This window comes from Schistocerca serialis, chromosome 9 (assembly GCF_023864345.2).
Source record: "Schistocerca serialis cubense isolate TAMUIC-IGC-003099 chromosome 9, iqSchSeri2.2, whole genome shotgun sequence".
In the NCBI taxonomy this organism is placed as follows: domain Eukaryota; kingdom Metazoa; phylum Arthropoda; class Insecta; order Orthoptera; family Acrididae; genus Schistocerca; species Schistocerca serialis.
The window spans coordinates 50,084,873-50,102,651 of NC_064646.1; the positions used below are offsets into that span (position 1 = coordinate 50,084,873).

A 17,779-nucleotide genomic window follows, 5' to 3' on the forward strand; every position below is an offset into this window, starting at 1 on the left:
TGACTATTAAATTTTCGTCTCCCTTCACAATCTGAATAATTTCTTTTATTTCATCATACATTTCTTCAATTTCTTCGTCATCTGCACCATTAACATACGTGAATATAATCTGCATTTTCATAAAAGAGAAAGGTTGGCCCTCAGTTTTAAAGAATATAACACCAGATCTAATTTTATGTTTAGTTTTATATATGTAATTGATTTTGTAATTTATTTTGACTGTTCCTAGTTGGCATCTTTTGTTCTGGGGCAAAATCAGTGATTGTTTCGTAACTTAAATTCTACTGTTGATGTATAAACAAATATAAATTCTGTACTAATTATAAACATTTGGAAGACGAAATACTAGTAATCTTAAAGTATCTATTTGGCTATATTCGGAAACATGTTTGCGAAACCAGCTCTAAATTAATTCCAAGGTATTTAACAGTTTTATCAAAAATATTGTTTGCATAACTATAAATGTCAATTTCGTGATTTAAACAAATAATTCGGCCTAACTCTTGTAATAGAAAAAACTGCTAAAAAGAATCAATTTTTCGATGTATTCAGTTAATTGAGTGAGTTAAGTTTTAATTGTAATTTCTGTAAATTTAACTTCGGACAGTGTGGAGTTTCAGCACCTATTATTGTGAGGATATATAAGGACACCATTTTTAGTCATGAGACAGTCAGTCCACGTCAGAGTTTCAGATGAGGAACCTGTGTTGGTTAGAACAATAACACTGCTTCAACTTAACAGTGTAATAAGTGTTACACAATTAGGCTGTGTATAAAAACTATGACAGTGTCTGCTCCGTATGTACCTTTCTATTGTTCAAGAACTGTGAACTTTGTGGTTAGGGTTTTACTGCTCGTAGATGTTCAGTAGTAAACTGTTGTAGCAGAATGTGAATGTTTGCCTGCTAAATATTAAATGTATATATGGGAAGTTTGAACAATAGTGCACTGGCCATATATAACTGTGTTTTATTGGGGGGTTGTGAAAAGTGAAGGTAAAAGACAGTGAAACACAACTCTGCATCTGTCAGCTACATCATTTAAAGTAGTCAGTGTTGGAATCCCCAAAAACCCATTTTCTCAGCCAGTGCAAGAACGCAGTATGTCAACACTGTGGACAACAATCAACAAACGAAGAAATAAAAGCAGGTGAACTGCTACAAGACATACATTAAAATTTAGCTACTGTGTAGGGCTATTAAACTAGATGCTTAGGTTTGTTCTCTTGATGTTCAGGGTTCAGGGTATCTGTTTGTCTACTACATTTTTGTTGACTATTGCAGAATTTATTTTTCTGGAGCATGACTCTGTTACTGTAATGTCAGAGCTTATTATATTTGTGAGGTAATATGAATTTCTTATATCTGTTAGTTTCGTGTAGGTAATACTGCAGGGGTTTTCGTCAATATTTAGGTGTCCAGCTGTACTAAGGTCAGTGGAGCCTGTTTGCCTAATTGCCCTGTTAAGTCTATCAGTACAGTATGAGGAGTGAGGACCCGTCATGGTAGAAACTCCTTTAAATCATAGACACCATTACTCAGTTCGTTATTGTCAGTTGTAGAGTATTTAAGCTGTGCTGTACAAAATAACTTTCTGTATCTTCTGAGTACTGGGTTGCTCTTGATTTTGTAAACCTCACTGGGTTCACTTGTAAGGCAATAAGTACTTTATTCACACAAGCCACTTTACATATATTGTCTCTCCTTTCTCACAGTCCAGAGATTGTCCACTGTGCCATGGCCAGAGATGTTTGGTGCAGTGGTGCAGCAGCAGGAGAGGGGGGGGGGGGGGGGTGACAGAAGCTCGTTGAAGGCATGTCCATCTCTGGATGAATCCAGGGGTGGAGATGATGTGGGTGATGAGTGTTGACCATTGTTCTCATTGACTAGCATGTTGGTGTCCTTTTGTGTTGAGTTGTTGTTGTAGTGGAGGATCCAGGTGCATTTAAGTTGCGGGCATTAGATGGCCATAGGTTTGCAATGCACTAGTATGTCAAATGTTTCTGGAGCGCATATGAGCACCTTGTCTGGTCCTAAATAAGGGGGCCGCAGAGTTGCTTATATGAAATCGTCTCGAAACATCAGGAGGTCACAGGAGCCAAAGTCCTCATGTATAAACACTTTAGGAGTCAATTGGGGTGACAGAGGCAGGATTTACGTGTTCCAAATATGTTGTTGAACACGATCCACTAGCGTACGTAAGTCCGTCTGATCCGTCATTTGTAGGCTGTACAAAGTCTGCAGGCAAGACCACCAGGTCTGCTAGCAGTGCTGGAAGGTCATCCTTGTATATAGAGCAAATGCTGAATAGGATCCATGGGAGCTGCTATGGCACATTAAGTCTGCCTTCACGGTCCTCTGCCACCTCCAAGAGAGGCCATTACTTGGCAGATGGTATATGGTAGTGCACATGTGTGTGATCCCACAAAGGTGACGCAGGTTATTGGAGAGAGCTGCCTCAAACTGATGGCCCTGATCAGTGGTAACCAGTTTCAGTACGACAAAGTATGTGATCCTCATCTTGACAGTCATGTACTGTTGATTCAGCAGCGATATCATCAGTACATGCAGCTTCTAACCACCATGATGTCGTCGATCACTGATGGAAGGTAACAAAATCCTTCTGACCCTGGCAGTGGTCCTATGACATCAAGGTGGACATGCCAGAACTGAGTCTACCAGATGGGGAAAGCGAACGAAATGAGATTGGGTGTGGTGGCCCGTCTTACTTACTTTGGCACACAATACAGCTTTGTGCCCAGCAATGCCAGTCGCATTTGACATTGGCCCATATGAATCTGTCTGTCACTAAGCAGACCATAGCCAGGACACCAGAGTGGATGAGGTTATGTAACCCCTTGACTGTTTCACAGCACATGGTAAGAGACACCAGTGGTTGTGTTCTGTTATGCAAAATGTCACAAAGCAGTGTTGCTTGAGACATGGTAAGATACTATAATTCAACATGAAGGTTTGTGTTGCTATTGTTAAGGTATGCAATGCTTGGGTCATTCATTTACTCATTTGAAATGTGGTTAGTAGTAGTAGTAGTAGTAGTAGTAGTAGTTTTATTCATCCGTAGATCTCTTTTTACAAGGGTATAGGACATGTCAAAGTATTTACAAGTTTACACCAATTTAAAATAAGCTAATTCATATCCACATACATTTACAGACTTCTAGTTAGAGACAATCATTAGATTTACTCCTGGTACACACACACACACACACACACACACACTGGTGATCTCTGTGCCATTTTCTGTACCACAACTTCCCATTTGCTATCCTGAAAAACTGAGTCAGCATCCCCCTATAATGAGTGAGATGTTGAGCTCCGAAAGAGGAAGAGGTGTTAGTATTGTGCAATGCATAGCTTGGAGGTAAGTTTTTCTAGAAAAGGGAAAAAGAAGGGGGAAAAAACATAGTGTGAAGGTGTTATGTGGAATGTTGAATGTTTTATAATCATTATTATTATTTATTTGTATAACATTTTTTTTATCAAACCCCTACTCTGTTTTATCTAAGCAATCCTTCAATGTATAATATGTATTGCATAACAGGTACTTTTTAGCTGCCTTTTTAAATAAGTGTATTTTTGCAATTTCTTTTATCTCTTTTGGTATTTGTACATTTTTATTCCGTGGTAGAAAATACTGTTTTGAGTTTTATGTTTATTTTTTTCTTGGGAAATGTAAGTTGAGTCTAGCTCTTGTTCCATGGTCATGAACAGAACTATTTGTGTAGTAATTACCAATGTTATTTTTGATGTGTACAACTGACTGGTAAATGTATTCACATGGAGCAGTTAAAATCCCCAGTGATTTGAACAGATCTTTACAATGAGCTCGACTACCATTTTTGGTTATGATTCTTGTGGCTCTTTTCTGGAGTTTGAAAATAGTGTTCATATTTTGTGCAATTGTTCCCCAGAAAAGAATGCCTTAGCTAAGAATTGAGTTTACATATGAATAGTACATACCTAAAAGACACTGCATGTTGCACACAGATGATAGGACTCTAAGGGCATAACATACTGATGACATTCTCTTTGCAAGTACCTTCGTGTGTTCACACCACTTTAACTGAGAATCAATATTCGTTCCTAGAAATTTTGCATTTGTTACACAGTTTATAGAGGTGCCATCAACATTTAATTTAACATTGTCTTTTTCCCTCTTGAAGCTAAAATTCATGGCTTTAGTTTTCTTTATGTTCAATGTCACTTTTTATTGCTGATTGACCAATTGTAAGCTTCCTTGAATGCTTCATTTGGTTTCTCTGCAAGGAGTTCTCATGTTTTCTCAGTGACTGTAATATTGCTGTCATCAGCGAAGAGAATTTTTTCACCAGGAGTAACACTTCTGGGAAACCAGAGGTTGAAAATATCGGTTCAGTTGTAAATTTCTTTTATTATCATGGACCGGTTTTGGGCTCTCATAAGCCCATCTTCAGGTGTCGCACTGGAAATGGTAACAGGCGGGAGGTAATTTTCACATGCCATAACACATATAAAAAACAAAAAAATTAATAAGAAACGTTTTTAAAAACTTTTAAAAAACATTTTGATACCGCCGGTCAGGCTAGGTGCTATGAAACCTATGTCAATGCGAAAGTGACATGAGACAGTACAACAAACGACTGCCTGGGTAGGAAAATATACAGATAATACCAGGACACTTCCACTGTGCCACGGTCCCTGAGCACCGCTGTGGACATATACTAGGGGCGGTGTGGTACCTATGAGCACAGAACAGGGAGTAGCAGATGCGAACGAGGAAGAAAATATGTAAACCAGAGTGGCAAAAGTGCTGGCATCTATTGAGGGAGAGAAGAACGCGTGGCCACTAGCCCTCCGTTCACAATTTGAATTATTGGTATGCATTTAAAATGAATAAAAACAACAACAAAAAATTACATAAAGAATACACAAAATAAGTTAAAAGTGCATTATGCGTAGTACATGAGCATATTGGACAGGTCGGTATAGAACTGTGCTAAAACTGAGTGGAAGCTGCGATATAAGATGATTATATAAACTGTAAAGCGCAATGAAACTTTTCTTTTACATGAGTAGCAAAGAAGTTTTAAATTTAGTGGGGATATATAAGTGCCAACGGGGAACAATGCACCTCAATCATCAGTTAAAAAAACATACACATGTGCCACTCCTATTTGTAAGCTCTCGTTACTGATCAACATGGAATGTAGCAAAACCTTACAGTCTATGCTGTCAGAAAGTAATACGGCAAGTAATAGCTAGCAGCAATAGCACTAAAAGGACACATTAAAAGTGGGGTCAATATAAAACCTCTTAACCAACAGTCGACAACTAATCGAGGCTTACACGAGATAAGACCTGAGACGCATTCTACATCATCAAATACAGGTAATTTATTTTAATTAGTGAGGGCACAGATAATGCCAAAGTACTATAATGTACCATAGTCATAGGATAAAATGAAAAAGTGCAAACTTTTATTAAGAGAGGTCAATTTCACAGTTATATAAAATGAACTAGGTGGACCTTGCGGACCTCACTATAGGAAACAGGCATAATTAGTGAGGGCACAGATAATGCCAAAGTACTATAATGTACCATAGTCATAGGATAAAATGAAAAACTGCAAACTTTTATTAAGAGAGGTCAATTTCACAGTTATATAAAATGAACTAGGTGGACCTTGCGGACCTCACTATAGGAAACAGGCATATGCCGTTCATTCGTTCAGTCTGTTGATGGCCGCAAAAATAATGGCAAAAAAACCCTGATCCAATTAAGAAGTATACATGTATGGCGTACAGTAATCAGGGACCAGAAAGAGAAGGAAATGAGGCTGTATGCTGCTTCAGAAAAGAAAAGTTATTCAGCAGGACTGCGTGCTTAAGCACAGTTTGCTTGTTCAAAGTGCCAGGCGGACCACAGCAAATGCTGTGGATGAATTCTATTACTTCTAAAATCTTTAAAACCTGGCCCTTATGTTGAATATGTAGAATGCTGCAGTTTGCGTTTATATTTGAAATGGAATGTTTATGATCCTCCAGGTGGTTAGTGAGAGCGGATTTGGAATTGCTAAGATCCTGATCCTCTCTGAACCATATGTTAAAGGAGAAGCCAGTTTGGCCTATGTATGCAGAGGGGCACTCACTACACTGGATACAATAGATGCCCGACTGTACGTAGGGATTGTCTTCTCTGGTTTTGAGGTGCTTCGGTAGGTGCCCAACCTTATGGGGGTGCAGAAGGATAACCCCCCTCTTTTCTAAGCCATTTGCCAATTCTGTCAGATGTTTAAAAAACAAAAGTAGAGTTATCATTATTAGTAGATGACAGGGTAATCCCGTACAGATTGTTCAAAGCGCCTTTCGATTGCATTTGCTGGTGAAGAACGTCAACAACATTTTGCTGGGGGTGGGGGGGGGGGTGGGGGGGGGGGGGGTGGGGGGGGGAAATGGTGCTCCAATTTGCTGGAAAATTATCCATGGTTGATATTCTGCTGTCTGTGGGGCAATGAACTGTTGCAAAACATCTAAGTAAATGTTAGCGGTAATGGGTTTTTCTGCAAAGAAAAACGGTCCAAAAACCTTGTTATGCATGAGGCCACACCAAACATTCACTTTTTCGCTGTCTCTTGCTGTAAATGTACAGTAGCCTGTAGAGATTCTGAACCCCATATACGGACATTAAGCCTATTTACCAATCCACTGACATGAAAGGTGGTTTCATCAGTAAAGCATATGCGTTTTAGGTAATCATTATTACCATCAATCCTGTTGAGAATCTCAGTTGGAAATTCAGCACGTGTCAGCAAATCATTCGGTTGCAATGCCTGAATGATTTGTACTTTGTAAGCATGCAACTTAAACCTCTCATGAAGAATCTTCACCACACTTGCTTGCAGTATTTGAAGTTCGTGTGATGCTTGACAAGTTGATTTAGACGGACTCTGTTGAAATGATTGCCAAACACTATCAACAGTTGCATCACTCACACAAGGCCTGCCACTTCGAGGACAATCTTCAACGCTGCCTGTTTTGTTAAACTTTGCATACCATTGCTTTATTGATTTAATGTCAGGAGGAGGGCTGCCTCCATAAGAAGCCTGAAATTTAAACTCAACACTGATGGGCGATTTCCTTCCATAAAACCAAAGCACAAATTGCGCTTTCTCCTGCTTTGACGCCATTTCGCCAGCAACTAACATGACCTAACAGACTGTGTCAGTGTTGTGGAGCACTAGCGGCATCTACTGGTCACAACAACTAGAAAAACGAAGCTATGTAACAGCTTCAAATGTAACTTATTATGTCAAACAGTTATTCCGTTATAAATTTTTGTAATCAGGGCAAGACTTTGTGCTCACCCTGTATATCAGGAATAGCATTGGTCCTAATTTGCTATCTTGTGGAACCCCTATATTAATGTATTTTGCTTCTGATAAGAGTTTTATTAAATGTTTACATCTATTTGAAGTATGTGTTATCTCTACTCTTTGTACCCTATCTGCTAGGTATGATCGCAACCAGTCATTAGCTACCCCTCTTATTCCTAATGCTTCTAATTTATTTAATAGAATCTTGTAGTCAGCTGTATCAATGGTCTTAGAAAGATACAAAAATATTCCTGTGACACACTCATCTTTGTCAAGAGCATCAAGTACAACCTTTGTGAATTCTATTACGGCTGACTCCGTATTTTTGCCACTCCGGAAACCAAACTGTGATTATATGTATTCAGGTAATTCATTAATCTTGTCTTTCATAACTGCTTCTATTATTTTTGAGAATGGTGACAGCAGGGAAATGGGCCAGTAATTTTATGTCTTCTGCATTACCTTTCTTAAGCAAAGGTACAAATCTTGCCTGTTTTAACTGCTCTGGAAGTGTTCCTGATGTGAAGGATTCATTTATTATATTTGTTAAGGGACCTTGTATAATCTCTATGCATTGTTTCGGCATATACATTGGTACTTCACCTAAGCCTACTGACTTTTTATTTTTTTGTTTTTGAATAGTTATGTTGACTTCATTCTCTGTGGTTGAAAGTAACATCATTGTATTTTCATGCAACATTATTTACAGGAGTTTTATTTGTTTTGGGGAAGTTTTGCTTTAACTTCTCTGCAAAACTTCAAAAATTCTCATTTACTTAGTTTGCTAAGTGTTGTGGATCATTTATCCCCCTCCCTTAGCAGTATGTTATTCTGCATTTCTTTGCCTCTCCCCATTTCCTTTTTTGTAACATCCCAGACTGCTTTGCTTTTATTCCCGGCATTGTTTATTATTTTGTCATTAAATTCCTTTTTTGCAGCAATCAGCACCTTCCTATAGATTGTTTTGTATCTATGATATAAATTTAAAAATTCTGGATCATTGTGACTTTTTACATGGAATTGAGGTATTTAAGTGTTTGAGAGGCCTTCTTAATATCTGCTATTATCCATCTGTTTTTGTGAGATGTTGATACAGACATTTGTACTTTTGGAAATGCATTTTCAAAGTTCAATTTAAATAATGTGGAGAATTTAGAGAATTTCATATTCACATTGGTTTCCTTATACACTTCATCCGAGCTTTGCTTTGCTAGTTCCATTGAAAAATCTTTTGTTTTGATTTCTAATAGATGTCATTTGTAGGCTTGTAGTTCAGGGAATGATTCAATGCATGATTTTACTGTTGTTATTTGACAGAGATGGTCTGATAGTATGAGATCTTTTATAGCTACATCACATTTTTCCCTGTCCGTATTTGTGGCCACATAGTCAATTACTGATGCAGTCATTGTAGTAACCCTTGTTGCACTATTGACCAATAGGGACATGCCAAAACTTTGAATGATATTTGTGAGGGTGCTGCTGGATTCATTTATGATGTTAGTGTTGATGGTAATGTCCCCACACAGAATTATGTTGACATTTGTAGTTGAGACTGTGTCTAGAACTTCTGTTAATTTATTGAAAAAGGTATCCACACAACCACTGGGAGATCTAATTTCTTGGTGATATCAAGCCCTGTTAATTCAATAGCTGATATTTCAAAGTGTTTGTCTGCACTTGCTGTACTGAGATCATGCCTTGATTTGAACTGTGTTTCTTTTCTGATATAAATGCATGATCCCCCACCCCTTGAAGCAGTTCTGCAGTAAGAGTTTGCCCTTTCATATGATGATAACACTACATGTTGGATTTCTGTCTCTCTACACCAGTGCTCAGTAACACAAACTACTGTGGAGTTCAAAGATAGGGGCCCACCTTATAATAGTTGTATTTTATTTTTTTATTGATTGGATGTTTCGATGGAGTATTTTAAGTCTGTGAAATGCCCCATGTTACTCTTTTCAGGTGTTTGTTTTTCTTTGTGACATGTGGTATGTGTGATATTTGGAGTGTTAAAATCTGTCTTGTGAGTGATTGTTTCAGTATTTGTTAAAGTGCTGGAGATATTCTTTAGGCAGGGGAACCTGTTGTCTGGATTTATCCTAAAAAAGACTTACTTTTCCTACCCATGAGAACAGGTATTTGACCATGTGTGGCCTGAGATCCACTTCCTATACTTTCATGAATCAGCTGTACCAATCTTCCCTTCCCAGTCCTGTTTAAGTGTAGGCCATGCCTAGTGAAACCCAATCTGTTGATAGTCCCGACGGGCACCAGAGAAACATGAGTGAAGTTGGTTGTACTCAGAGCCATCCCTAACCCCACATTGATTCACCTCACAGCTCCATCAAGGCGTGGCCGATCATGACGCCGGAACAGCTCAGCAAAGTGTAAATTGGTGCCATGAGTCAGGGAATCTATCTTGTCCAGGTCACCACCTATGTCATATGCCCCATCCCTGTCCAAACTGTTTCCTGCCCCACCCATTATCACTTCATGGTCCTTTTTTTTAAAGTTCTTACGACATAAATATCACATGACTTAACCCTGCATTTTGCTTGAAGATACTGGTGGCTTGTACGCTGCCCCTAAACTTACCTGTACCTGAGGTCCTACACCTTGCCCATGGCTACTACCCAGCAGCAGCACTTTTTTCTTTCTAACGCTTTGTACACTCTTACACTTCTTGGCCTTGGTTGATGTGTGCAGCACATTTTTTGCTCCTCGTTCCACCTGAGGCTCTTCTCCACTTAACTCTGGCGGTGGTAGATACCTGTTTTTGGTGTTGATAAAACTGTTAGATCACGTTCTCTTTCTTCCTATCCTCCTACCAGCTGTCAGTTCTCAACCACCCTCCTCCCACCTATCTCTCTTGATCCTTCCTTCTTCCTCCAACTGCGTCTGAAGGGCACAGATTTTCCTTTCCCGTTCTCCAATCAAAATATTCCTACTGCATAGTCTGCAGTTTTAGGAGAGAACCTCTTCTGTTATACCAACATTTCCCCACTGCATCCCCCCACCGCCAGTGAAAATATTTCCTACTGGATTGGAAGAAATCCTTCTACTGACTACCCTATAATAGCTCCCACATTTCTCACTAACAGTCAGTGAGTAAGTTTAAAGAATGTTTTAAATTTGTCAAGGATGTGAGATTGGCTGTGTGTAAACAAAAAACGACACAAAGGTCTTATGTGTGGTTGTTGTTGTTTTTGAATTGTTTAGAGATACACTGACAGAAGAATGAATTGGTAATTTACATATCAAGCGTGTTTGGCCAGGTTTTTAAATGTTTATAACTTGGAAAATTTAGGCCTAGATCGCGTTTGCCTAACTAGTAAACAATACGAAATGTGTTAGTTAAATATGATTTAGAAACGTTTAATTACACTTTTATTGTGAGAATAGACACTGATGAAACTAGTAGCTGTCTTTTTTTTTTCAATGAACTTTACACTATCAAGAAAACTTGAATAGATTTTTTGTGTTTACGTCATGCAAAATTTCCGGTTATGTTGCGATTATCAGGATTTCAAGTAACATGAACAAGAACAAGCTCTCCAGGGACGCTAATATTCAGTTGTGCGACAAGAACGGACACTACAGCAAGTATACGAAACAAAGAAAATTTAAATTTGACACTATTTCCTCTAAAATAAGTTCTTTTAGTGGACGAAGAAAATACCTGTGATCTCACTCGGCGGCCATCTCACTTATCATGTTGAAGAGATCTTGTATTGATTCTTGAGAGGTAGTCCACAATGACATTATCCACACCATGGATGTGGTATATGTTGGTGGTGTAGTGTGCAGTAAGATCTAGATGTCTTAATTCATGTGGACAGGCATCCTGAGATGGGATTTCAGTGGCCTCCACCAAAAGTTAGTGATCTGTGTGCACACTTATATGGTAGCCCTCAGTATCCTCACGGATATGTTTGACAATGTATACCACGAAGAGCTCTTGACTGAAAGCTGACTACATAATTTGTGAGGAAGATAGTTTGCTTTGAGAAGAACGGAAGCAGTTGGTGCACTCTTGTCTGCCACAGGCTGAAGAACCACCCCTACCACACTGTTACTCGCATCAGTTGAAAGTGTTAGTTGTACTTTGGGGTGAGAATCAAAGAAATGGCTTGTACTAAACAGTTCTTCACCCAATTGAATGCTTTTGTCTTCTTCGTGGTCCGCTCGACTTTTCTGGTATTAATCTTTACCAGCCATGGTCCAAGAGAGGAGACTGAATATGGCTGCGGGATGAAGGTGTCGCTGATAGAAGTTAAGGAATCAAGGAATCTGTGCAGGTCATGAAAAGTTTCTGGAAGTGTAAGATTTATCACCATGTTCATGTGTTCCATGTTTGGTTTGGTGTGTGATGATTTGAGCATATGCCCTAAGAATGTCAACTCTTTTTATTTTTATTTTTTATTATTATTATTTTTTTTATGAAAACACCAACTTGGCATGGTGCTGCTAGAACTTGTCCTAGATGATGTGAATGTCCTTGTGGGTGCTGGAGAAGAAGAGTATGTAATCGAGATATGTCATGTCGATTACAATTATCCGGGCTGTTATGCTGTGGTCGGTTGATGAATTCTGTGTCAATTACCAAAGTTTCGTCCCCGTCTGCAGAGGACATCTTCAAGGGTGTCTGTAGCTCGATGGAAGGTCCAACACAACCACTGGCTCGCTACTGTGAGTGGGTGTGTTGGACCTTCCATCAAGCTACAGACCCCCTTGACGATGTCCTCCACAGACGGGGACGAAACATTGGGAATTGACACAGAATTCATCAACTGACGACGGCATAATAGACATGACGTTTCCGGCCGTGAAAGTCTCCATTTTAGAATCGAGATATGTGTAGCAGAAGAGAAACTGATGATAGTCTATCAATAAAATGTTGCCACATTTGTGATAGGTGTAGCTGTATGGAAATTGATGGAAGTAGTCTGTCAGTGAAACATTGTCACATTTGTGCGGTGTTCTTAAGGCCATTTGGCATGAAGGGATACTCATAGAGTCCAAGAGGGGTAATGGTTGCCATTTTTGGGATATCATGTGGGTGCATTAGTATTTGTAAATATGCCCACTTACAATCAATAACACTGAATACTGTTGCATGCATGAAGTCTTGGATGTTGGGTATAGGGTAGCAGTCATGTACAGTTCTGGAGTTTGAGTACCCTATAATCTCCACAAAGTCGATTGACCCATCTTTTTCAGGGACAGGCTTGATGCTGGAAGCCCACAGAACTGTGTGACAGTTGGATGATGTGTGCCTGTTAAAGTTCCTGTATCATGTTTTTGGCAGTCTGTAGGTCTGCGCGACACAAACAGTAAGGTTTGTGGTGAACGGGAGGACTGTCGGTGGTCGTGATGTTGTGCATGGTTCTGTCTCAAACTGCACATGCATTGGCCCAAGTGTGGAAAGTGAGTAGTCTGTTCCACTGTTTACAAACACTGCACCGTGTGGTGTACTGTCCTTGTGGTGATTGTTGTCAGCCACTGTCAGTGTGCACTGCTGCACGGTGACTATTGTGCACGAAATGTGACGGGGTAGGAGCTTGGTTGTAGGCGGTCCACAATCTACTGCAGCCAGCTGTTGAGAGCATAGGGCACAAAAGTGTTTGCATGCCGATGTAAGTGCTGCTTCAGTCTCACTGATGCGCTGCCAAAGTCAGTGTATCACTGGTGGGTAGTGAGAATATCGTCAAACAACTGGGCATACTTGTGGAGTGCATTGGTAGGAGTTGCTAGCAGAAAGGCATTCAGATGAATGTGCTTTTGTCTACCTAAATAAAACCAAATAAATCAGGAGAACAGATCTTATAGGCACTGTCAAAGTGAAAAGTCCCACAGTGAAATTCCCATTAGCGTGTTACGTAAGTGTTGCTCATATTACGTTGGGCAAGAGCTGGAAGAACTGTAGAAAGTCCATGTGTATGATCAGTTCACAGATGGTTGTTACGCAGAAAGTCCAGGTGCACTGCATGTTCTTTAACATATGAACAGCGTGCATAGTAATACCGTAGACTGATATCTATGAGTTGTTCGCTGAGTAAAGTAAGAATGATGATGCCAGGATAATGTGCTGCAGTGTGGTAAGGAGCTGATGTCAGAGCCTGCATTGACTAAAAGGTACTGTTGAGTGGTGAGGTCCAGCACAAAGAGGCATTCACGCATGGTTGTCACGAGGGTGACATGGGTTTGCACATTGCGGGGATGAGGTATGTGACTTTGCTCTTTGGAGTAGGCTGAAGTGCCCATTTTGCTCCACTGGTGTTGTTTGGGAACTCGCAAGGAGCATGACGTAACTGTTTTTCCAGTATTCAGGACAATCTCTGCAAGAGAACAGTCTCTGCTGTGCTGTACTTGTTTGAATGTGTCGGTGACAGGATAAGGTTTCTGATTAGTTCAGACTGTCCTGCTAGATGGCAGAATAGGTTAACGTATTCCCAACTGTCAAATGAAGTTCTGGTTGCTTCAAAAACACTGTCCACTGTCACGAACCACTAAGCCAGGCGGTCAGTTTTCAACAGTTTTAGTTCGAGATGCACACTGTAATGCGGGGCTGAGGCTGAAGAGGTAATTGTATTGTCCGGTGTAAGAGGCCACATGGCTGCCAATTGTTCATGGCACACAACTGGTTGTGATGATGCAGTAATCAGTAATACATATACAAATTGTCTCATGGGAAGTGCAAAAGTGCCATTAATATCATGTTGCAATCTTTGTCCGTTAAAACATTGTCAGTGGTGGCATTGTCCTCAAAGTCCACGAGCAAATTTTTTGTTTGCTGCCATTATTGATGTGTAGTTGGTACAGGTTCCAAATTGTACGTGCACTCGGTTTTCAATGTTGTATTTCCACCATGATGACACTGCACATTCGGCACTGCTATCCTTGTAGCACTGTAATCCAAATGCGGTGCGGGGGATGATGCATTGTGTAATGGTCTGCCTGTCACAACATAATACCCCAGGCTGAGTGTTTGTGTGGGCCACAAAACCAGGAGCCATTCCACTTGTACCTTCTTTAGTATATTGTTCAACAAATGAGATTTTTTTAAAATGTGAGATGTTCATTAACAAATATTGCCACCCCCACCCCCTTTCACGTTGTTGCCTGCAGTTATCTGCTAACACATCTAACACATACCGTATTTACTCCAATCTAGCTGCACTTTTTTTCCGGTCTTTGTAATCCAAAAAACCACGTGTGGCTTAGAATCGAGTGCGAAGGAAGCGGAAGTTCTGAAAAATGTTGGTAGTTGTCGCCACAACTAACTTCTGCCGTCAAATATATGTAGCGCAAGACAGGTATGCTTTGCAGGCACAAAGATAAATACTGGCACCAAAATCCCTGTGTCAGTAAATAAATTAAAAGAAAAGGCAGGAGAATGTAAACATTATGCCATGTATTCTTTCGTGTTTGCTGCTATCTCATTTAAATCCTGTCTGCCTAATAAACTACGAAACTAGACCAAGACAACAGCAAACGCGGATGAATATATATATCATCTCATGTTTATATTCGTATTATTCTTATACTGAATAGTGATACAGTCAGAAATGAAGCACAGCAACTGACTAAATTTTTAAATCTAAGGTGACTCTAACTTCTGTGCAGAATGTAATGTACTAAAGAGGCGTCTGCAAAGATTTTCAAACGGAGAAAAATTTTCGCTAAACTCTCGTTCAGAACATCTATCATACGCAGCTATTATTTGGTTCTTGTTGATCATTATCAGAGAAAGCAGCAGTGTAAGTAACAACAAATAGCAGTCTCTTGCCATTGTTTCGCTAATGAGACAATTCCGTAAGATTCAGTAGCGAACCCTACGCAAGCCACGTCGTGAGCGGCGACAGGTCGTAAACACTCGTTATCAGAATGCGACAAACAATGCATGAGACAGTACAATAATGCATTTTCAGCTTAGAGTGACGTAAACACCTATAACAAAGAGAACGGCACTTATCAGATCAAAGCAAAATAAGCAATCGATTCAAACCAGACAAAGCACTTGAAAAAGGAAGGGTACCTGTATAAATACGGACGGAGCTTAACTGTTAAGCTTATGACTCGAACCAAACTACTGTAGCTGTATCTTCATCCATTCGACCTCAATTGTGTTTCACATTACAATGGACCAACTTTGTTTCGATTTGGAGGGGCGGTCTAAAACTTTTCTCTCACCTTGAATTTCAAGTCTCAAATTTCAGGAGCGGCTTAGATTCGGGTAAATTTTTTTTCCTTGATTTCGAGTCTCATTTTTCAGGTGTGGCTTAGATTCGAGTGTGGCTTACATTCGAGTAAATACGGTAACCATCTATTTTGTGATACTCAATTTCACTGTCTTTCACCCCATGTTGTGTTATTACAAATGGGGGTGGTGAATGTTCATCCATTAATGCTTGCAGTATATGGAGCTTATTTCTTGATTAATGCACACTGAATTGTATTATCCTAGGGAGTACTGGTATTTCTGTTTTCCTATCATTCTGTATTAATCATAACACTTTGTAATAAGGGATCCTGAATCAGTGAAATTGTTGCACAGACCACAGACCTTTCACACTACACAGTAGTGACAATGTACTCACTTCAAAGCCAGTTTCCTTGCCATGTGAACAGTGTTCTTCCATGTCCAGAGTGTTTTCTGCTACATCAGTTAATGTAGTGTGGGGATCTACTTTTTGAATACAGAATATTCTCGGTGTAAAGCATGATGAAGGGGAGGTGAAAGGCCTTTCCCATGGCTGTCCACTTAACAGAAGGAGCTTTTTTGTGCCTCCAGGCACTAGAAACTCTGTTTAAACCTTTATCAGAAGATTTGTTGTGTTTACTTCCATCTACACTGTTTGTTATTTCGCTGACTGAATCGAGTGCTGCGAACTTAGTGAAGGAAGTTTTGAGGTATAGGTGTCTTGTCTCAGAAAGTTAAAGTTAACAGCAACGATTTAGGTGTTAACACGTTTCCCATAGTGCCAAAGGAATTACATAATTTGACAGCTGAGTATATATTTGGACCATTATCAAGAGGTAGAGATGGAGCACCTTACATTTTTTGTAGCAATTAAGTGTTGGTCACAATATCTGACACTGTATCCTATTAAAGTATCAAATAAAACATCAATAGTTAACTTTTTTATGTGAGACAAGGAGATTACTCATTGGTAATGGCACACAGTTTATAATTTTAAAGAATTTCAACATGGGAAGTTGTCAAGTATGTTATCATTTCTAATTACCATTCTCAGTCTAACCCATCAGGAAGAGTGATGAAGGAAGTGGTTTGACTTTGCCAGGCATACTGTTCAAATAAATAAATCAAGACAGTGCCAATAGGCCAGCACTATACTGATACATCAGTCTCAGAAAAAAACACAAAATGTGCCTGAAGTGGAACTTGTTACATGGAAGTTGTGTGAACGTGGATTGGGACGATGTTAATTGGTCACGTCATGATTGTGTGCATGATAAACATCAACGGTTTTGGAATGGTAAATAAAAAAAGAAATTATCAAGGTACTAAATAGTGACCTCAAAATCCTTATTTTAAAAGAAATAGTGTTTTTGAAACAAGAAAATACAAAATCCATAAATGAAAAAAGTTTATGGATTTGTGACAACAGTAAAACAATGATGGAAAATAGCAACAAAAATAGCTGAATTCAAATTGTTAAAAGTGATGTGCAAACCAAAAAACTATTATGGATGATGAAGCAGAAGCAATGAGAAACTCATAGTATGTTGACCTTACAAATACATATAAGTCTGATTTTCTGTAATTTTTTTAGCAATGTTATTGCACAATTTGTATTTTTGAGGAAGTTGTATTTTTTTGACTCATTATGGAACGTGGAGTCATAAAATTTTGTGAGTCAAGCTTACTGTGATGCGCAGTGCCTATCTTGTAATCTGCCCCACCACAATTTTTATGACATCTGCGTGACTCATGCTTGCTAGACAAATCCATACCAAACTGCGCAGATCTTCTTTGAATCTTTTCTGTCTTTGCCATTAATTCAACTTGATTGGATGGATGATCAACATCCAAGAATTGGTCAAACTGTGGTTTTGTAATTTGGACTGTACAATGGTGTAGTGAACCTTCTTGATGTTCCAGCTGTGTGTTAGACTTGAAGTTGAACTAAAAGTTTCAGTCTTCTAATGAAATTAGCTTGGTACTGCTTACAGATTATGCTCCAGTGCACCAAATTGTGATACACGAGGAAGAAACTGTTTTAAAAGCTTCTGTAAAAATCAACATTAGCAGTAGTTTGATAGCCTTTTCCTTCTTCCTCCTCTAGCTGTTAATAAGATACCATTCTTCCGTCTCGAATAATCCCAAGAATTTTGGTAATGTGTGACCTCTTGTTGAAAGATTTGTTCTGATCAGATT

The 17,779-nt window shown here is 39.3% G+C and overlaps 1 protein-coding gene across 1 annotated transcript in view; it reads left to right on the forward strand.

Moving 5' to 3' along the window:
* Positions 1 to 17,779, forward strand: part of LOC126418826 (protein argonaute-2-like) — a 341,336-nt gene that overhangs the window by 145,119 nt on the left and 178,438 nt on the right. The window lies entirely within an intron of this gene.